The 21,763-nt window shown below is 41.7% G+C and overlaps 1 long non-coding RNA gene across 1 annotated transcript in view; it reads left to right on the forward strand.

Moving 5' to 3' along the window:
* The first annotated feature begins 1,590 nt into the window (after positions 1-1,590).
* Positions 1,591-21,763, forward strand: part of LOC144334907 (uncharacterized) — a 119,184-nt gene continuing 99,011 nt past the window's right edge. Inside the window, exons 1-2 of the long non-coding RNA XR_013405162.1 lie at positions 1,591-1,637; positions 15,032-15,066. This is a non-coding gene — a long non-coding RNA (uncharacterized LOC144334907). The remainder of the gene's footprint in view (positions 1,638-15,031; positions 15,067-21,763) is intronic.

Below are 21,763 nucleotides of genomic sequence, written 5' to 3' on the forward strand. Positions count from 1 at the left end.
GGAATTCGGAGCCTGGCTCTGTCTCAGGCCACCCACCTGTCTGTGGCATTTCTGAGGGATTGTGGGGACCGTATGAGTCTGTGTCCCCACCCTCACTGGCTGGACACCTGTGCCAGGCTGGAGCTTTATGTTTCACCATCCCCTGTTCCGAGTTGTGTGAATATTTATTTTCATTACCTACTCTCATGAGCTTTCCTTTTTAAAAAAAAAAAAAATCGGAGACAGACTTTGAAGTCCCCTGGCCCCACCGTTCGTGGACCTAATGGTATTGCAGAAATTATGACTTCAATTATGTATAATAACTGGGGCTACTTTAAAAGTCATGTAAAGGAACAAGGTGGAGTAGCCATTTCAAGCTGTACATCATGCTGGATTCTTAAGTGAACATTATCAGGCTTTCAACACGTTTTCTCTTTTTATTTACTTTGGAGAATATAATGGATGCTCAGAAGCTGTTGGGATTTAGTAAGAGGAAGTTATCCTTAAGAAGCTATTTAAGCAAGGGGACAGTTGGAGTAAACGTAAATTATGAACACACACCTATTCCAAACCAGAGAAATAAAAGCATCAACTTTACTGGGGTTGAAACTTGGGTGCTAGTGTGTCTTTCCTGCCCACAGTGACTGTGGCAGTGCTGTGGGCAGGAAATTCTGGAAAGAAGACTCGGTGCCAGTGGTAATTTTTGTGACGATTCATTTGCTTTCAGCTCAAGTGACTATAGTCTTACTTGCAAATGGCTAGGTCTCCACCAATGGACCACAACACTGACAAAGGACACATGAGAAATGACCCTTGGGTTTTTAACAATTATTATTTTTAATGGACACATTATAGTACATATCCATGGGATACAGTATGATATTTCAATACATGTTTTTCGTGTGTAATTAGCAACTCAGGGTAATTAGCATGTCCATCATCTCAAACATTTGTCATTTCTTAATGCTGGGAATATTTAAAATCCTCTCTTCTAGCTGCTTGAAAATATACAATAAATTGTAAACTGTAGTCACCCTACAAGGCTATAGCACACTAACCCTTATTTTTACTATCTAGATGTAATTTTGTATCCATTAGACAACCTCTCCCTTTCTGCCTTCCCGCCGCCCTTTCCTGTCTCTAGAAGCCACTGTTCTACCTTCCGAGGGTAGAATATCGTTTTCCTCATAGAGATCTTTAACCTTCTGGGTTAGATTTCTTCTGAGGTATTTTTATTTTTATTTTATATTTTTGTAGTTAAATGGGATTGCTTTCTTGATTTCTTTTTTCACTGGCTCATTGTTGGTCTATAGAAATGCTACTGATATTTATATGTTGATTTTGTATTCTGTAACTTTACTGAATTTGTTTATCAGTTCAAAGAGATTTTTGCTGGAGTCTTTTTTTTTTTTTTAATATATAAGAGCACATTGTCTGAAAACAGATAATTAGAGTGCCTCCTTTCCACTTTGGGTGCCCTTGATTTCTTTCTCTTGCCTGACTGCTCTTGACTAGGACGTTCAGTGCTGTGTTGAATAGGAGTGGCACAAGTGGGCGTCCTTGTCTTTTACAGATCTCAGAGAAAAAGCTCTTAGTGTTTCCCCATTCCCCATTATGTTAGCTGTGGGTTTGTCACATATGGCCTTTATTGTGTTGAGGTATGTTTCCTTCAGTGCCTCGTTTGTTGAGACTTTCTATCATGAAGCAGCGTTGAATTTTATCAAATGCTTTTTCTGTATCTATCGAAATGATATTATGGTTTTTGTCCTTAATTCTGTTGATGTGATGTAGCATGATTATTGATTTGTGTTTGATGAGCAATCCTTGCATCGTGGGATAAATCCCACTTGATCATGGTGTATAATCTTTTTGATTTGCTGTTGGATTCAGTTTGTTAGTATTTTGTTGAGGATTTTTGCATCTGTGTTCATCAGGAATATTGACCTATAGTTTTCTCTTTTTATTGTGTCCTTGCCTTATTTTGGTATCAGGGTAATGCTGGTCTTGAAGAATGAACTTGGCAGAATTCCCTCCTCTTCAATACTTTTGGGATAGTTTGAGAAGAATTGAAATAAAAATGTGTAGAGTTCAGCTGCGAAGTCACCTAGTTCTGGGGTTTTCTTTGTTGGGAGACTTTTTATTATTACTTAGTCATACGTGTTACTCATTATTGGTCTCTTCAGGATTTCCGTTTCTTCTTGGTTCCATCTTGGTAGGTTGTACGTGTCTGGGAATTTATCCATTTCTTCTAGATTTTCCAATCTGTTGACATACAATTGTTCAAAATAGTCTGTAATGATCCCTTGTATTTCTGTAGTATCAACTATCATTCTCCTTTTCTGTTTCTAATTTTATTTCTTTGGGATTTCTTTTTGTTTGCTTAGTGTAGCTAATGGTTTGTCTATTTTATTTATCTTTTCAAAAAACCAATATTTTTTTCTTCATTTTTATATTTGTTAGTTTCAAGTTTATTTAGTTCCTCTTTGATCTTTGTTATTTCTTTTCTTCTACCACTTTTGGATTTGATTTGTTCTTGCTCTTCTAGCTCATTGCAGTTCGTTGTTAGGTTGTTTATTTTAAATCTGTTTTTTAAATGTAGGAGTTCATTGTTATAAACTTTCCTCTTAATACTGCTTTTGCTGTATACCATAAACTTTGATATGTTGTGTTTCTGTTTTCATTTATTTCAAGAAATTTTTAAATTTCCTTCTTCATTTCTTCATTGACCCATTGGCTATTCAAGGGCATATTGTGTAATTTCTATGTATTTATACAGTTTTGAAAGTTCTCCTTGTTGTTGATTTTTTTTTTAATTAAACTTTTTGTTCTAGAGTACATGTGCACAATGTGCAGGTTTATTACATGTGTATTCACGTGCCAAGTTGGTATGCTGCACCCATTAACTCATCATTTACATTAGGTATATCTCCTAATGCTATCCCTCCCTCCTCCCGCCTCCCCCCTCCCCACAACAGGCTCCAGTGTGTGATGTTTCCTTTCCTGTGTCCAAGTGATCTCACTGTTCATTTCCCACCTATGAGTGAGAACTTGCGGTGTTTAGTTTTCTGTCCTTGCGATAGTTTGCTGAGAATGATGGTTTCCAGCTCCATCCATGTCCCTACAAAGGACATGAACTCATCCTTTTTTATGGCTGCATAGTATACCATGGTGTATATGTGCCACATTTTCTTAATCCAGTCTGTCATTGATGGACATTTGGATTAGTTCCAAGTCTTTGCTGTTGTGAATAGTGCCGCAATAAACATACATGTACATGTGTCTTTATAGCAGCATGATTTATAATCCTTTGGGTATGTACCCAGTATTGGGATGGCTGAGTCAAATGGTATTTCTAGTACTAGATCCTTGAGGAATGACCACACTGTTTTCCACGATGGTTGAACTAGTGTACAGTCCCACCAACAGTGTAAAAGTGTTCCTATTTCTCCACATCCTCTCCAGCACCTGTTGTTTCCTGACTTTTTAATGATCGCCATTCTAACTGGTGTGAGATGGTATCTCATTGTGGTTTTGATTTGCATTTCTCTGATGGCGAGTGATTATTGTAGCAGGACTAGCCGCAGACAAAACATGATGGGAGGCTACATGCATCAGCTAACAGAACAAAACGTTTTACAGTGCTTTCTCAGACAATGTCTGGAATTTACAGATAACACTAGTAGTTTGGGTCAGGGGTTAATATTATTATTATTATTTTAACCACCAGGGCCAGGTGGTGGTGCCAAGGTCGTCTAGCTATTTATCTTACTTCTGTTTCCTTCCAACTTTTTGTTTTCTCCCCCTTCTCCTGTCTTATAAACTAGGGAAAAGGGGAGACGGGGAAAAGTTGGGAAAGACAACAGGAGAAGTGGTGGTCTCATTCTATATTATGAGCATTTTTTCATGTCTCTATTGGCTGCATAAATGTCTTCTTTTGAGAAGTGTCTGTTCCTTGTTGTTGATTTATAGCTTCATTCTGTTAGAGTCTGAGAATATCCTAGATGTTATTTCAATTTTAGAAAAAATGTATTGAGAATTCTTTTGTAGCCTAACATGTGGTGGATTCTAGAGAATGTTCCATGTGCTGAGGAGAAGAATGTGCATTATGTATCTGTTGGATGAAATGTTCTGTAAATGTCTGATAGGTCCATTTGGTCTACACTGGACTTTAAATTTGATGTTTTGTTGTTATTTTTTGTCTAGATGACCTCCAGTGCTGACAGTGGGATTTTGAAGCTCCTACTATTGTTGTGTTGGTGTCTCCCTGTCTCTCTCTGTCTCTCTCTCTCTCCATATATATATATATATATATATATATACACGCACACATATATATATGTGTGTGTGTGTGTGTATTTATGTATATATAAATTTATTTGAGACAGAGTTTTGCTGTTGTTGCCTAGGCTGGAGTGCAGAGGTGCAATCTCAACTCATTGCAACCTCCACCTCCTGAGTTCAAGTGATTCTCCTGGCTCAGCCTCCCAAGTAGCTGGGATTACAGGCATGTGCCACCATGCTGGGCTAATTTTTTGTATTAGTAGAGAGAAGGTTTCACCATGTTGGCCAGACTGGTATTAAACTCCTGACCTCAGGTGATCCACCTGCCTCCACATCCCTCCCAAAATGCTGGGATTATAGGCATGAGGCACTGCGCCAGACCTCTCTTTCTATTTAGATCTACTAATATTTGCTTTACATATCTGAGTGCTTTGTTGTTGGGTGCACATATACTCGTAATTGTTATATCCTTTTGCTATTTTGATCTCTTTATTATATAATTACCTTTTCTTCTCCTTTTTACAGTTTTTGACTTAAATTGTGATTGATCTGAAATAAATATGGCTACTCTTGCTCACTTTTGATTTCCATTAATGTGGAATGTGTTTTTCCATCCCTTCACATTTAGTCTATGTGTGTCTTTGCGGCTGAACTGAGTTTTTTGTAGGCAGCATATAGTCAGTTTTTCTTGTTTTAAAGTCATTCAGGCCGTCTGTATCTTTTAATTGGGAATCTTGGGATTATTTTGCTATTGATATCACAGTCCAGACATTAAGATTTTCTCACTTAAGTTGCTTTACACAAATTAATATGAAGAGGAAGTAGAGTTTTTCTTTTGTCCTTTTGAAGAGAGTGATGGATTATTATTTTCACTTCATGCAAGTGAGGGACTCACCATGCCTGTTGGGATTTTAGAATTTCTTTCCTGTTATTAGGAACAGCAATGATCTGTAATGGGTTCCTGGAATCATCCAGTGATGGTCTGAATATCTTAAAAGTTTCCTTTCATGTCTCATTTTCTATTTCTCCCCTAGTAGCCATGCACCTGGGGCAGGACCTGGCCTTACATTTCTTTGGTTTCTTGATGATTTTTTAGGTTTAGTGTTTGACACAGTTAGGAGTCTGGATAAAATCAGCCCTTCTGGGAAGTGTGTAAGTCAAACAAGGACTTTCTGGTGACGTTATACAGGTTTCCCATGCCCCATGAGTACAGGAATAGCTCCCTGGGGAAGGAGAATGGGCACATGATGGCAGGGAGCCATTCTGGGATGGTCCCATCGTTCTGCAGGAATTGTCATGCAGGAAGAAGAAGCACGTGGTGACTGAGCTGGTAGTGATTCTGCTGATAGTTTTGATCGTTATGATTTGCTCCTGAAAGGTGATGTGGGATGAACTGCAATATTTAGAATGCTGACATTCCTTGAAACAAAGATATAGAAAAAGGTTTATAATTGCATGATGCCTTGTAGTTTTCAGCTGCTCTCATGTGGATCCTTTTTCGTGCTTCTGAAATGCTTTCCCAGGAGAGAGCGTTGTTCTTTGTATATAGATGAGGAGCCTGGGTTTCAAATGGTTAGGAATTCAGCACACGCATTGGAATCTTTAGTTTCCTGGAACATTTTCTATTCAAGTATAGACCACATGGCCTCTAAAGGCTGGCTCATTCTTAACACCGCGATTGGTTATCCAGCCTCACGTCTGGGGTGGGTGGCAGGAACTCCACAGCCATCCTGGGTGCTCTGGGGTGGGGTGGCTGAGCTGTGGCAGCTCCTCCCAGCTGAGCAGCAAGGCTGGGGAAAGCTCATTCCATTCCCCTTGGTTCTAACCAGGTAGAGGCTTACACTGCACGTTTCCTTAGCTGGGAACCTTTAGAACTTTACATTTAAATCTAATCTGTGATCCAGGGGGTAGACACATGGGTATTCACTGTACAATTCCTACATTTTTTGAATATTTAAAATTTTTTTTTATATGTGTCATGGACGACAAAAGAAATGAGACCCCTTTGAGTTAGCTTTTCTGTATAGCATCTTCTAGAATCAGGAGGCTGGACAGGGTTTAGTTTCATCAGAAATCTGAATCTTTCTGGTCAAGAGACGGCACTATTAAGTTCTTGGTTGTGTGGTTTCTGGGAAAGAAATATTCTAAATGAGTTCCAGGAATCACCTCTGTGGGATTTCTACAGGAAAAATGACCACTCTTGAAGCTTCGCTGTCACTAACAAGAATAATGGTGACGGTTTCTAAGCTGTCTCCAGCCAATCTTTAGTTCTTTTATGCAGAGTGCTTTTATTCCAAGTGAGGTGCCCTTCTGTTTAATAGTGACCTGCAGTTATTACAGGGACTGCAGCTGCATTTGATGGACGTGAACCTGTTCATCTCTGGCTCCCCAGCTTCGCCTCTGGGGTGCGTGGCAGGCGCTCCACAGCCATCCTGAGTGCTCTGGGGTGGGAAGTCTCTAGGGGGAGTGGACAGTGCATGGCCAGGACGTTCCTGTCCGACGTTCCACACTGGTGTGTGGGCGTCTCTGCCCTGTTTCCTCCGTCCGTGCATGTGTGGCGTTTCCTCCGTTCGTGCATCTGTGGCCTGTTTTCTCCGTGTGTGCCTCTGTGGCACGTTTCCTCCATCCATGCGTCTGTGGTGTTTCTTCCATCCGTGTGTCAGTGGCATTTCTTTCGTCCCTGCGTCTGTGGCACTTTTCCTCCCTCCATGCGTCTGTGGCGCTTTTCTTCCCTCCGTGCGTCTGTGGTGTTTCCTCCGTCCGTGCGTCTGTGGTGTTTTCTCCGTCTGTGGATCTGTGGCGTTTCCTCTGTGAGTCTGTGGCCTGTTTTCTCCGTCCACGCTGAAGGCCGTCACTTCTCTCTAGTCACCACTTACTGATCGCTCCCTGTTGGGGTCCGTGCCGGGGGTGGTGGAGAATGAAAGAACACACAAAAGACAAAGACACACAGAGAACATGGCGGCCGCGCTCAGAGCCTCCACCTCACTTTATTTATACTCCATAAACCCCACGTCAGCAGAAAGAATGCAATGCAAAACAAACTTTCTTTTCCCAGATGTAACCTTCTACTCAGTTCTTTGTTTCTATGCTCTTCCTTATCTGCCCGCCTTCTTGGCGCCTACGGGAGTTCATTAAAAGTTCAATTGGAGATACTGTCCTTGAGCCCTATCTATTCTCAGCATACTGCTTTCAAAGGCCCCTGCATTTCCCCCCCCCCTTTTTTTTTGTTTTGCCTCAATCCTAAAAAGGTAGCCCATATTTGTTCTTGTGTTTTCTTTTGTTTTTGGAGGCGACGGAGGGAGCATCGAATCACCAAAAGAAGTAGACCCAATCCAAGTGCCCAAAGCAATATACTTCCAGAGATTGTAGAAATCCATATCTTCATCTGGGTCCATGGGTTAAAGCAAGGCGCTGACCCAGCTCCTGAAGGGTTACAGTTCCGGACAACACATGTAATTGTTGTTGAAATGCTTCGGAAATGTTCTGAGTGAGCTCTTGGATGTCCAAACTAATATTTTTATGGCCTACTAATAATTTTCGGATTACAGTCCAATTTTGAGAGATGTTAAAAGGCACAGGCGTTACACAAAATTGAGTGGAGTTCCAATCACATTGTAATGTCATCCGAGTACTGAGTACAGTGAGCTGATCTCCAAGCCATGTCAATGCTTGCTCCATGTTGTCCAATCTTTCAGCAAGTTGAGAATCAATGTTTCGTTGTTGAAGCCATAACCGGTGAGATTGTTCGTGCCATTGCTGCATAAATTCAGCATTTTGTATGCTTTGACGAAGAGCGAGTCCTGCTATGGCTGCAGTGGAGACCATGGCGACAAGGCTCATCACCGAGGCAATTATAAGTCCAAGGGCACGGAGGGTTCACTGGAGAGAAGTCCAAATATAAGTCTCAGGAGGTGATGCCCCCCATGGTCACGTAAGGTTAACAGGTAGCCAAATTTCCTTACGAGCCCTGAGGATATAAATATCCTCAGTAAAATTGTGCCACCAGGAATGATTGAGGCAAGACAAAAATGTACACGTATCTGTACTATTAACAATCCCCGTAAGATTATCCCATGTCAAATTTCCTGCTAATAATAGGTGGGGCTTACGGACACAAGAAATAATATATCAGGAGGTATTCCGATATAACTGAATATGAAAGGAGTTATTTGGGTTAGAAAGATTAAGGGGCATATTCCCCACAAAAGTGCTAATGGCATCGCCTGCAACTAACAACTTCCAAAAATAACTCTGTACTTCAGGCCTCCTTCACGCCATACCAAGGTTTCATTACTGTTAGCAGCAATACTTTTATTTACCCAGTGTCATTTCAAAGGTATGTGACTAAATTTTGTTTGAAAATCACCGTGCACACTTCAATCAGTTATTTGCATCCCGTTGTATTCTAATAAAATCCGGGGTTTAGTTCCCCGACATTATTGTCACTCCAGCACCTCAATATTAGGAGAAACGTCTAGAATAGGACAAAAAAGTAAAGAACTAGGAATAGTTTCATTACTATATACAGTATGATTATATTAAAAACTTCTAGTTACAATAATAACAGTATTAGCAGCCACATGACTATGATTATAACGAACAGCCCAAGCTTCATGTGATTTTCGGAGACAATGAGGACTATTTCCCATACATATTGGAAGTCCTTCCACTCCAAATTGGTATGTGCTGATTATAATTGCTGTTTCCCGTTCTATGTTGTCCTTGTCCATATGGGGGATGGCATCCAAGTAATGTTATTGGTGAAAACCTTAATTTCCGCCTCCTCTCAGGCGACTCCCTGATACAAGGGTGGAAAGGGAATATAAGTCCAATATTCATACAAAGCCTCACTAAGAGAAATAAGTCTCCCGCCGAGGCACATCTAACAAAGGAAGAAATGCATGCTGAATCCAGTTTTCTTTTCAACAGGGTTTCAATCATCTTGTAGGAAACAACTCAGGTCCACTCCCTGTAAGGACAAGAGCATAGCCCCGTCCCTGTTTTAGAACTTGCCCTTGAACATGCTTACCTTCTTCATTAGGATACCAAACCTTTAAACTGTCAGCAGGGACTATCACCGAGGGAGTTGAGGAAAGATGGGTTACGACAGCAGAGTCTTGCAATTGTCTCCATTGATTCAAAAAAATTAAGGTAAAAAGAACCTTCAAAATCTGGTTTCAAAATCTGGTTTCTGGGGGGCTCATTTCCCCCTTTTTGTTTTGTTTTAATAGTTAAGTTTTTAAAGTTAAATTTGTGCGCTCAATGATGGCTTGACCTTGACTGTTGCCCGGGATACCGGTGATATGTTGAATATTGTATTGCTGTAAGAAAACTTGTAATTTACGAGAGACATAGGCAGGGGCATTATTAGTTTTAAGTATGAGGAATGCCCATGATGGCGAAATAAGCTAAGAGATGAGTAATAACAGAAATGAGAAAAGGTATCAATGGTATGATGAACATACTTTAATCGTCTAAAAGAAGGGACACCTCGTGGATTAACCCCAGGTTGGAAGGATGGAATGCTCAAAGGAGCACAGGAAGGACAAGCTCGAATAAGAGAACGAGCTTGTTTATGAGTTAAATGAAACCATCGTTGAAGGCCAGAACTATTAGTGTGATGTAGAGTATATTTTTGTTCTGCAGCATGTAGGTGGCCGATTAAAAGCAAATCAATCTGAGTATTACCATGAACTAATGGCCCAGAAAGTTGAGAATGAGAACGAAGATGAGTGATGAATAAAGGAGCTCGACGTTGGCTCAAAGTAAAGGACAACAAAGAAAATAATTTCTGAAGAGAAGAAGTAGTACAAAGAGGTAAAGTGGCCTGAGAAATATAAGAAGTAACATAAACGGCGTATTGAGAATCACTAACAATGTTACAACCAGTAGTAGGGAAATCAAGTAAGACCATGAGAATAGCAAACAATTCTCCCTATTGCACCGAGGGATAAGGATAAACTGTAACTCAAGATTGATGAAGCTTCTTGCCAAGAATCAGAAGTTGCAAGAAGATAAGTGATCTGACTATGAGTGAATTGAGAGATAATTAAGGAAGGATCTCCTCCCCAAAGTTGTCGACAGTGATGCCGTCCTTTGATGATCAGTTCAGCTAAACGATCGATATAAGTAGCCAAGCGTTTAGATATTTTATTGGACAAAAAGATCCATTTTAGTGGTCGACTAGTTTGATGAATCATTCCTGTGGGAGAAGGTAAAGTATGAAATAAACAAAAGGAAGGGCCTTTTGAAGTTGCTCTTCAACAGGCTGGAGTTCCTGTAAAGCCAAAGGAGTTAAATGCCGTGAGTTGTCCAAGTGACTGTCTCCTTCTAGAATAGAAAAAAGATGTTATAACTGATATGTTGGTATTCCTAAAACAGGACGCATCCAATTAATGTCTCCTAGAAGCTTTTGAAAATCATTTAATGTTTTTAAATGATCACGTCGAATTTGAATTTTTTGGGGTCGAATATTTTGTGCCCCCAAGGTATAACCTAAATATTGATAAGAAAATCCAGTTAAATTTTTTCTGTGGCAATATTAAGTGAGTAGAAAGAAAGCTGAGTTTGTAATGATACAAAAGCATCTTGCTGCTTTTCTCTGGTTTTAACTTTGTGGGATAAGGGCAGGATTAGGAAGACCAGGCTGTAAACTTTCCCTAGGTTTAATGTAAACATTTATAATTTTAAGACAAGACAAAGACAGGAATTCCATGCAGAAATACGTGGCTTTATATTCCTCTCGGCCATTTGTTTTTTGACTTACTCTTTTAGAGTCCTAAGTATTTCTTTAAATAATAGTCACTGTTTCACCTAAATAGGAGTGGTGGCTATGAGTTTAAAGGATTGTAGCCCATTTTGAACATCTTATTTTTGGCAGCTGAGGAAATATGAGGAATGTTTAAAAAAGCAGCAAATTGTTGTGAAAGATCTTGTTCCCAAAAATTAATATTGATAGGAACAATATAAAAATTAAAAAAAACACTTGACCTTGTTGACCTTTAGGACTGACACAGGTTAAAGGTTCTACGTCTTGATAAATCACAGAAGCAGCACCCAAGCCAGTGAGTATAATTGAAACTTGTCTTTTTTCCCATTGTATAGGCCACTAATTTAAACAAATAATAGACATATTCACCCCCGTATCAATTAACTCTTTTAAAACTATCCCATTAATGTGCAATGAACATAAGGGCTTTTGATTAGAAACTAAAGTTTCCCAAAAAACAGTTTTTTCTGTGCTACGAAACCCTCTCTATTGAGAATACGTTCCCCTGCCTCTAGGCGTATAAATTGTGAAACTTGTACCAAAATAAACATTTTATTAGTAATATCATGTCCTTTTGGCAAAGGGCCACACACTCTAATAGCTAATTTATATACTCCTCTATTAGGAGACAAAGTATAAGGCTGAGTAATAGCTAAGTCAGCAGCGGCGCTCTGCTTAGTTGCCGCATAAAGCTGAGAAACTGGGGTAAGGTGTGGGATCCTTAAGGAGGACTTGAATTTATTCCTTAATGTTGTAGGCCATTGCTCACTGAATATTGTAGTAGACTTCTATTGTAATTGTTGGGGCCCCAAGCCTGTGGGCCCCGGCTCCCGTTTCCCAGGAGAGGAGACAGTAAATTTCCACTTTTATCAGTTTTGGAACGACATTTATTTGTCCAATGTCGACCTTTACCACAATATTTGTACACCTCTGAAGGCAGCTTTCTGCCTTGAGGGATAAAAGTGTTCAATTTTTATGACATTCTTTTTTTTGAAATGTCTAGGTTTACCACACTGCAAACAAACACCTTGTCTGTTATTTCCTTTTAAGGCTTTAGACAAAGCTCCAGCAAATAATTGAGCATCATAAATAGCCCCTCCAACACTAACACAAGTTTTAATATATTTATCTAAATTGGCCCCATTGGCCTTTAACGATTTTAACAATTTTTAACAGTCAGCATAAGCATTTTTAAAAGACAATGTTTATAACACAATTTTTGAAGCAAGGCCAGCACCCACAATTTTGAAGACAGCATCCTGAAGACGGGCTACGAAATCTGAATATAGTTCATTTGTGCCCTGTAAAATCTTCACAGAGGAAAGGGAACATTTTCCTGTTATCTCTACCTTATTTCAGGCCCTTAAAAACAAAGTCTTGATTTGAGTAAAGGCAACATCATCTAAACCAGCCTGAGCATTAAGAGTAGCATATTGGTCCGTGCCTGTGAGTTGTTCCTCAGTGGGTCCAGGGGGATCACACATAACATTTTTTCTAGCCTATACATGTGCCTTGTTCATTTACCAGCTGTGCAATTGTAACCACTGAGAACGATCAAGAAAAGCCTTCCCCAAAGTCTTCCAGTCTATAGGAATTATCAAATTTTCTGATGAAAAATATCAAGAAGACCAAGGATAAAAGGAGATTGAGGTCCATAGTTAGAAATGGCAGCTTTCATTTCTTTTTAAAAATTTAATTTGTAAGGCATTAAATTGGACATTATTGCCACCATTTGAAAACTGAGCATTAGGAGCAAAAGAAGCACAAATAATTGGAAACAGATCCAGCTCCTTAAATTTTTTTTAATTAAAAGTATATATAATATATAATAATACTCATATCCCCAAATATAAAGAATCTCAACATATTAATAAGAAAAGGCAAATAACCCAACCAAAAGTAGCAGAACAAAGAAATGACAATAAACCTATATGTCTAACATCATTACTCACTAGGAAATATGTATATTAATACCAAATTGAGAATCATTACATACACAATACAATGGTTAAAATTTAAAAACACAGAAAATATCAAGAGGTAGTTAATGTATTAAGCAGCTCGAATATTCAACTTCTGTTTGGAGTGTAAATTGGTGGAACCTATGCACCCCTATAACATAACAATTTCCTAGCTGGGGTTATTAATACTATATTAATATTAATAGTTAATATTAATGTGTTTATTTATTGACTATTGAAATACTCATAATATTTTAACAAACAATAAGATATACATATACACTGGTTTTAACATATTAAACAGGTGTTTAGTATAAATTTAAAGTATGTCTGATGTGAACAGGGCTTCAACTTTGCCAAACAAAGGTAAAGATAAGGAAGCCGGGGGGTTGGAGGCACTGGAAAATCCTCTTTTAACAGGGCAGAAGGAAAAGAAACAGGGAAAGCTCGCAAAGGTGAATTAGAAGAATATATCTGTAATATTTGTTGAAGCATTTCCATAATACACTGCATGTCAGAATTTCCCTTAGAAGAAGGAAGAGCTGGCTTTTTCTCTTCTCCCCCTTTTGCTACCCCCCCCCCCCATCCTCTGTTATCCTGGCACAAATGGGCTCCATTTCAGATTTATTTTATTTTTATTTTTTCCAAATCCTCAGATATCTTTCCTCCTGTGGCTACATTACCACACTCTGAATCAGTCTCAAGTAACTCTAATGTCTGAGTGATAGAGTCACACAAGGTCCACAATTTTAGAGGCATAATATCCCCTAACTGGAGAGCTCTAAGCAGAGTTTTTACTACCTGTAACCATTCTCTGCGATTCAGCTGCACTTTAGTCTGATACTGAAACCAGTAACAATGTTGTTCAACATGGGCAAACCATCACTTCAAAGTCTTTTTCTTTCACTTTTACTCCTATAGACAGCAACAGTCCTTGAAACAGCCGTAAATATTCTGAGGCCAGAGAGATGGAATTCCCCATAACGAAAGCTTAAGAAGGTTCCCCTTAACAATATCCGGGCCTTACCCGCCCCTAGGGGGTTCCCCTTCTTGTTCTCCCCTACTCACCCGTGCTGACCCTGCTCGCTGCGCCACTTGTTGGGGTCCGTGCCGGGGGTGGTGGAGAATGAAAGAACACACAAAAGACAAAGACACACAGAGAACATGGCGGCCGCGCTCAGAGCCTCCGCCTCACTTTATTTATACTCCATAAACCCCACGTCAGCAGAAAGAATGCAATGCAAAACAAACTTTCTTTTCCCAGATGTAACCTTCTACTCAGTTCTTTGTTTCTATGCTCTTCCTTATCTGCCCGCCTTCTTGGCGCCTACGGGAGTTCATTAAAAGTTCAATTGGAGATACTGTCCTTGAGCCCTATCTATTCTCAGCATACTGCTTTCAAAGGCCCCTGCAGCTCCCTGTGTGCTGAGCCTGTGTCAGGCGTGTGGCGTGTGTCACCTGTGTGGCAGGGGTTTGCGTGACACACAGGGACACACGCTTGGGGAGCTGCAGTGATGGGGTCATAGCCACGCAGCTCAGCCCTCGGCCTGAGGGTCTTGGTGCCCACCCAGCTCTTCCCGAAGCAGCCTCAGGGCAGATCCCAGCTCTGCTTTCTCTCCTCGAGATACCTCATGAAGTAAACTAAGCAAATCGAAAGTAGGAAACAGTTGTGAAATGAGGCCTGGTTTCAGGTGTGTGTGGTCATTTCTCTTTACATGTTTACTTCACATACCCCAAATGATATACTTTCCAGCTGGTATAACAATGAATTACCAGCCATTACTGGTACAAAATTCCAGGAAGGATATTTGAGGAGGGCATAGTCTCAAAAACATGCTTAATTTTCACAGTTGTGATTTGCATGATAAAGCTGTCAGGACTGTGACCTTCTTTTGTTATCTTATTTTTATTTTTAGATCCTTGGGAGGAAGTTATTTAGTGATTACTTATAATTGTGAAAATAATGTAATGATTACAGAATCTCATTAGAATAAATATTATATTTTCTGTTCCTTATGTCAATGAAATCATCTTAATCCAGGCCGATGTTGGCAGGAATTGTCACGTTTAAAATGGGTAAGATATTTATGTGATGTGACGACCTCCCGTATTGTCTCTGGAACATATCAGAACTTTCATCTCAATTCTCACTTGTTGACACCCTACCCTGTTTTGTAATTATTCGTTTGCATCAGAATTTTGAATCCACGTACCTGAGATGATACTTACGTATGCATGTACGCATGCATGTGTGTGCATGTGTGTATGCGTGTGTATGTGCGTGTCCACGTGTCCATGTGCACGTGTATATGCATGTATGTGTGTGCATGTGTACGTGTGTATATGTATGTGTGTATATGAGTGTACGTGTATGTGCATATGCGTGTGTATGCATGTATGTGCGTATGTGTGCATGCATGTGCGCTCATGCACACACGTGTACATGTGCATGCACGTGTGCACGTGCATACACGTGTATGTGTGTATGTGTATGCACATATGTACACACGTGTGTACATGTATAGGTACGTGTATGCATGTGTATGCATCTGTGTGCACACAGATATACCTTTTCCTTTCATACAGGCTGTTTTGAGTATTGCTGTTAGGCAGTGACAATTTTCTGTTTCCTCAGTCAGAAAATGGGTAGCTCATCATTAATAAAGATGAGCATTCAACATCAGGAATAACTAAATACAAATGAAATTGTCATATTAAATAAATAAATTCCAAAACAAAGGCAATGTTCTGTACTATGTGTTCACATTGAACTTTCTTATAAAAATTGGTGTGAATGTTTCCCACTTATTGGAAATCACATGACTAGTTTAAGCCAAAACGTGGAATATTAATTAATTCTATTTTCAGATCACTTTTGCATATTTATGATTGATCTGTTCTGCTGTTCTGGAAGCTCTGAAAACCACTCTGTCTTACTCTAGCTGATGCCACGGTTGTGAGAATTCAGGGAAACAAGGTGTTTGCCAGTTTAAGTATTTTAGATCTCAAACTGCCTCTTTTCTGCATCATAAACCAGTCTTAAAGAAAGACATAGTGTGACTTGTAGTGGATTATGTCAGTTTTATTTTCTGTGGCTGAATCATCACTCTACGTTGTGAATTAATGTTATTTTTCAGATCGTCTTCATAACACAGGGAGGTTCTCCAGTGTTGAGTGCAGGTTCAGTGAAAGTACTAACACTGTTACTACGGACTTAAACAGACTTGTTTTCTGAGGTGATAACCTTGGAGTCAGGCATTCAGTGTCCGCCCATCTCTTGGTTCCGAGTTCTCGGTCCCCTCCCGCTCTCCTCCCCCTGTACCCTTACTACTGTCTTACCTTCTTTTTGACTCCTAGGCCCTCGGAAGATGGTGTGTTGGGGGCAGGTGCCTGCTGTGAAACTTTGATAACTTTGGGAGAGAACTTTTTCTTTGGAGCAAGACCCCTCTCAATAAACTTTCAGTAGCCTGAGTATCATCTGTTGTGTGAACTATTTGTGGAAAATGTTCAGCATTTTTCCTTGGATTTTGACTGATCTTTCTCCACCTGCCAGTTTCTTCTCAGTTTGCCATGTCTGTACCCTCACCAACCCGTTCCAGCCCTGGTTACGTGTAAAGTATTTGAAGCAGAACTCTGCAGATGAGAGAGTGTGTGTCACCACCCCGAGTTCCCTTCCTGGCCTCTGAGTGTCGGTTGTGTTTTGTTCCGAGGGACGACTCTGAGGCTCCTGGCCCCTGTTTTGGAGCACCCCACAGCAAAGTGGGTGTAAAATGAAAAATGGGTTTATGCTGTATTATTATAATTCATAGAGTAGATGATAAAAATGCTTGAATCTGAACAGCAGCTGAAAATGAGGACATGGTACCAGTTTGAATGTTGGACGACTTTCTTGAAAAAAGCTTTCATCAAATTTAGAAACTGTGCGTGTGCTGTTTTCTATTTCATACTTAGAATCTGTATAGTGTGTGTTGTATGAATGTGTTGTATGAGTGTGTTGTGTTGTATGTGAGTTGCAGGGGTTGTATGTGTGTTGTATGTGCATATTGTGTTGAGTTGCACTTATTGTATGTTTGAGTGTTGTGTGTTGTATGAGTGTGTTGTACGTGTATTTGTGAGTTGCATGCTTTGTATATTGTATGAGTGTTGTGTGTTGTATGTGTGTATGTGTATGTCGTATATGAGTTGCATGTATTGTGTGTGATGTATGAGTGTTGTGTGTTGTATCAGTGTGTTGTACATGTGTTTATGTGTTGCATGTGTTGTGTGTTGTATGAGTGTTGTGTGTTGTGAGTGAATTGTACATGTATTTGTGTTGAGTTGCGTGTGTTGTGTGTATGTTGTATGTGTTATATGTTGTATGAGTGTTGTACGTGCATGCTGTGTTGTGCGTGAGTTGCATGTGTTGTATGTGTTGTATGAGTGTATTGTATGTGTATGTTGTGTTGTGAGTTGCATGTATTGTGTGTACATTGTATGAGTGTTGTGTTGTACGAGTGTGTTGTACGTGCATGTTGTGTTGAACGTGAGTTGCATGTGTTGTACGTGAGCTGTATGAGTGTGTTGTATGTGTATGTTGTGAGTTGCATGTATTGTATGTATGTTGTATGAGTGTTGTGTGTGCATGTTGTGTTGTGAGTTACGTGTGTTGTGTGTTGTATGAGTGTTGTGTGTTGTATGAGTGTGTTGCATGTGCATGTTGTATGTGAGTTGTGTGTTGTGTGTGCTGTATGAGTGCATTGTTCATGCGTGTTGTGTTGTATGTAACTTACGTGTGCTGTATGTGTGTATGAGTGTGTTGTACGCACATGTTGTGTTGTGAGTTGCATGTATTGGTTATGTGTCGTATGAGTGTGTTATAAATGCACATTGTGTTGTGAGTTGCATGTATTGGGTATGTGTTGTATAGGTTGTGTGTGTTTGTGTGCAGTGTGTGTTGTCAGTGTTGTATAAGCACATTGTACATGCGTGTTGTGTTGTGTTGCATGTGAGTTGCATGTTGTCAGTGTGTGCCATGTGAGAGGCGGGGCATCCACATGACTGCTCCTCAGTGAGTCCTGCCTTGCAGCCCCTTCGAGCTTGTATCTTCCCGAGCAGCCTAGAAGCAGCAGCCTGTTTGCCTCTGCCCCTCCCCAGGAGACCTCAGCCAGGTCCTGTGCTCAGCCCCCCGCTGGGCAGTCTGCCTCTCTTGTCTCTCTCTCTTCTCTCTCATCGTCCTCCTGCGCCTCCTCCTTCTCGGGACCTGCATCCTTCCTCTGTGCTTCCTGGCAAGCCACACCTGGGACGTTGGAGTTCAGGCTGTCCTCCAAACCGTTTGCTCCTCTCTGAAGAGCGCCCCCCCTTGACTGGCCGTGAGCAGCTGGAGTGGATTGCAGGGAAGGGAGGTGGGTGTTCCTGTAGAGACGCCAGGGTCTTACCTGGGGAGAAGGGAGCCTGCACTGGGCAGGCCGCCCTCCTGAGGAAGGGGATGGGGTGGGAGGAGGCTTTCGTGGACAAGGGGCCCACCTCCTGCCCTCCTTCCCTCTATCCCAGTCTGTTGTGAGGGAGGGCGGGACCCTAGGTGATTTCTATGCAGATCTTCAATTATCCACGCTGTGAAACAAATACTTCTGTTTTTAAGATCAGAGGAAATCTCCTTTGTTTGTCTGCCTTTTATTTTATTTTACGTTATGTTTTTTTGAGAAGGAGTTGCCCAGGCTAGAGTGCGGTGGTGTGATCTTGGCTCACTGCAACCTCCACCTCCCAGGTTCAAGCAATTCTCCTGCTTCAGCCTCCTAGGTAGCTGGGATTACAGGTGCCCGCCACCACATCTGGGTAATTTTTGCATTTTTAGTAGAGATGGGGTTTCACCATGTTGACCAGGCTGGTCTCGAACTCGTGACCTCAAGTGATCCACCCGCCTTGGCCTTCCAAGGGGTTGGGATTACAGGCGTGAGCCACCGTGCCCGGTCTGTCTGCCTCTTAGTTAGAACCTGTGCATTTTATGTTTTACATTTCACTTTTCTGGGTCAGAACAGTAGTGTTTCTTTTTCGTAGTGTTGCGATGAATGTCCTTTACGATTAGGAGACTGGGTTGGCTGCCCACTGGAGAGTGGTATCACTGGGTCAAGGTCACCATCTGCCCCAGCAGCGTCCAGAGTGTTTAGAGTCTTTCCTGGACGTAGACACCCTTTTGTCTGACGTTCAGATAAAACCAATCACTGCATTCAGTTAATCAAAGAGGTCAGAGCTGGGAACCGTTAGTGCACATCCACCTCTCCCGAGGGTGTTCACGCCTCTTCCACGCGGGGCTAGGCTGCTGCTGAGCATGGTTCTGCTGGCTGTGGCTGTGGCCTCTTTCCTCAACCACAGCCATCGCAGGCCTGCCACAGTTTTTATTCTTCTAGAAGAGAATAGGCAACACAAGAGAAGCAAGGTATGTTAGATATGAAACCGTTAAAAATTATTTCCTCAAACATTGTATATATTTTTTGCTCACACCTAATTTGATAGCAATTTTAAAAAGATTAAAATGAAAAAAAAATTCCCCTATATTAAGTCTTTGAAAGGCATCCAACTTAGTTTTCATACAATTATTGACTCTTTGGAGTCATACTTTATTGGTTTCAGTAATGTGTAAGAAATGCACCAGCATAAACAGATTTAGGAGCAAACAGCAGCTTCGTAATTATAGTTCAGCTCGTGGGGCCCAGCTGTGGGGGTGCAGCCTGTGCCTGCCTGTGCACCAATAGGGCGGGTCACCTTGAGCATCTGGGAGTGTCTGGGTAAGTGAGGTCTGGGCAAGGCAGCATCCACACACCTGCGTAGTTCTCACTTTGTCCACGTTATCCGACAATGCCACAAAATTATCAAGTAAGTGTTCTCCAAGCGCATATTCAGTTAGTGTTTGGAAAGTGCATAGGTACCTCATACAGCACCTTTAAGAGGAACTAGGAGCCCAGGAATGAGAGCGGGTGTGAGACCTGTACTCTCTTTGCATAGATAAAATATGCATGTGCATATCTGAGGCCAGAAAGTTAGATTGGGGCCAGAATGTGGAAGTCCTTACCTGTGGGATACTAGGGAACCACTGAGGGTTTCGGAGAGAATCGTGTCTCTGATGTGCGGCATGCCGTGGAGCCGGGGGGTGACAGGGCAGGCTCATGCAGGGCACTCGCTGTGGCCGGAGGAGGAGAGAAGGCAGCCAGTGAGCTGAGCAATTCGGTGCCTGGGTCAGGAGGGGAAGAGGGAGTACAGGAAGGCGGATAAAGCTGCGAGTCTGCACCCCGAGGTCGCCGTTGCGCTTTGCCGGAAATCAGGAGAAGCAAGTGTGGACCTGACTCAGAGATACTTAGAGACACCACTGCAAGCTGCAAGTTTGGAAATACAGGAGGAGGCTTGGGGGAAATCTGGAGCAGGGAGCATTTGGGAGCCTCTTAGGTAGAAGTGCACGTCAAGTAGCCAGCGTGTGAGGCGTGCATGTCTGGAGAGAGGAGGCCAAAGGAAAGCCCACATTTGGAAATGGAGGAAGGGTTGGAAGACCCAGAGAAGGCCCTGCTTAGAGTCCAGAGAAGAGCTGGATGGCGCAGTTCACGAAAGCCCAGAGCCGAGAGTTTCCAGGAGAAAGTCCCAAGTGTTGCTGAAAACCAGGGGGCAGGACTCCAGTTGGAGCCTGTGAGGGGAGCCTGGCGGCCCTGATCCCTGAGAGCAGCCAGAGCCTGGGTGTCATGGTGGAACTGGGTGGGAAGTGAGTGCAGGAAGCAGGTGGAGATGGTCCTTCAAGGCCTGGTGCTTCACACAGGTAGCCAGCTGTGGACCGAGACACAACTGGAGAGGGGCCTGAACCCAGAGCATCTCCAGGTGGAGGAGGGAGCCAGGAAGGGCAAAGGTATCCGGAAGAAAGGTGGCAGGCATGGAGCCAGGTCCCCAGGGAGGCTGCAGTCTTCTTTCCCTGTTCATGGACTGGTTGTTGGTTATTTTGAGTTCTCAAAGTCGTCCACTCGGTGCGGTCCAGAGAAAGTTCCCAGGGTCTCAAGCCGGAGCAGGCCTTGTGCTTTTCCGAACACTGTGCGTGTTGACTCAGGGTTACCGTCAATGGCTAATTCTAGCGTGTCTTTTGTTGAAGTCTGCAGAAGAGCCTCAACCAGCACCGGCTTTTGAAGAACTTAGAAAACTTGTGTTCTTCTGATTCTGGGATTTTTGCCTGAAATGCCTCGTATATTTTTGGCTAGGTGTTGTTAGCACTTGTGTTACAGCATTTGGAGCTCTGTAGTTTTGTGATGTGCTAGCTGTGAGGATGTTTAAAATTAGATTCCTAGAAATCAGGTTATAGGAGCTCTCGGCCATGCTTCATGGGTTATGTTTTGACCCCTCATAGTGGACCCCGTTGCAGTGGCTATTCTTAGTATTTGTGGAACACCTGACTGGTGATGCTAGGAGAATGTGATTTGTTTTCTTTGTAAGTCTAAAGTCTAATGACCTTGTAGAGTCTTTATACCCATCTCTTATAAATCAGCTTTAATATACTTGAAAATGTCCTCATTGTGCCCTTGAAAAGCAGGCTCACATTTTAAAAGTCATCCTTTTAAAATCCTTTTCTGCAGCCTGTGCCCTTTGTCTGTTTTGTTACCTTCACTGCAACATCATGAAACAGGGACAAGGGCTAGAATCTGTTTCATACACAGAACTTGAAACAGGGACAAGGACTAGAATCTCTGTTTCATACACAGAGCTGAACTGTGCTGAGCGACCTGCTATGCTGACGTCTGTTTCTGTCATGAGAGGGAACCCAGGCCTC

Source organism: Macaca mulatta, chromosome 15 (genome assembly GCF_049350105.2).
Source record: "Macaca mulatta isolate MMU2019108-1 chromosome 15, T2T-MMU8v2.0, whole genome shotgun sequence".
NCBI lineage: Eukaryota > Metazoa > Chordata > Mammalia > Primates > Cercopithecidae > Macaca > Macaca mulatta.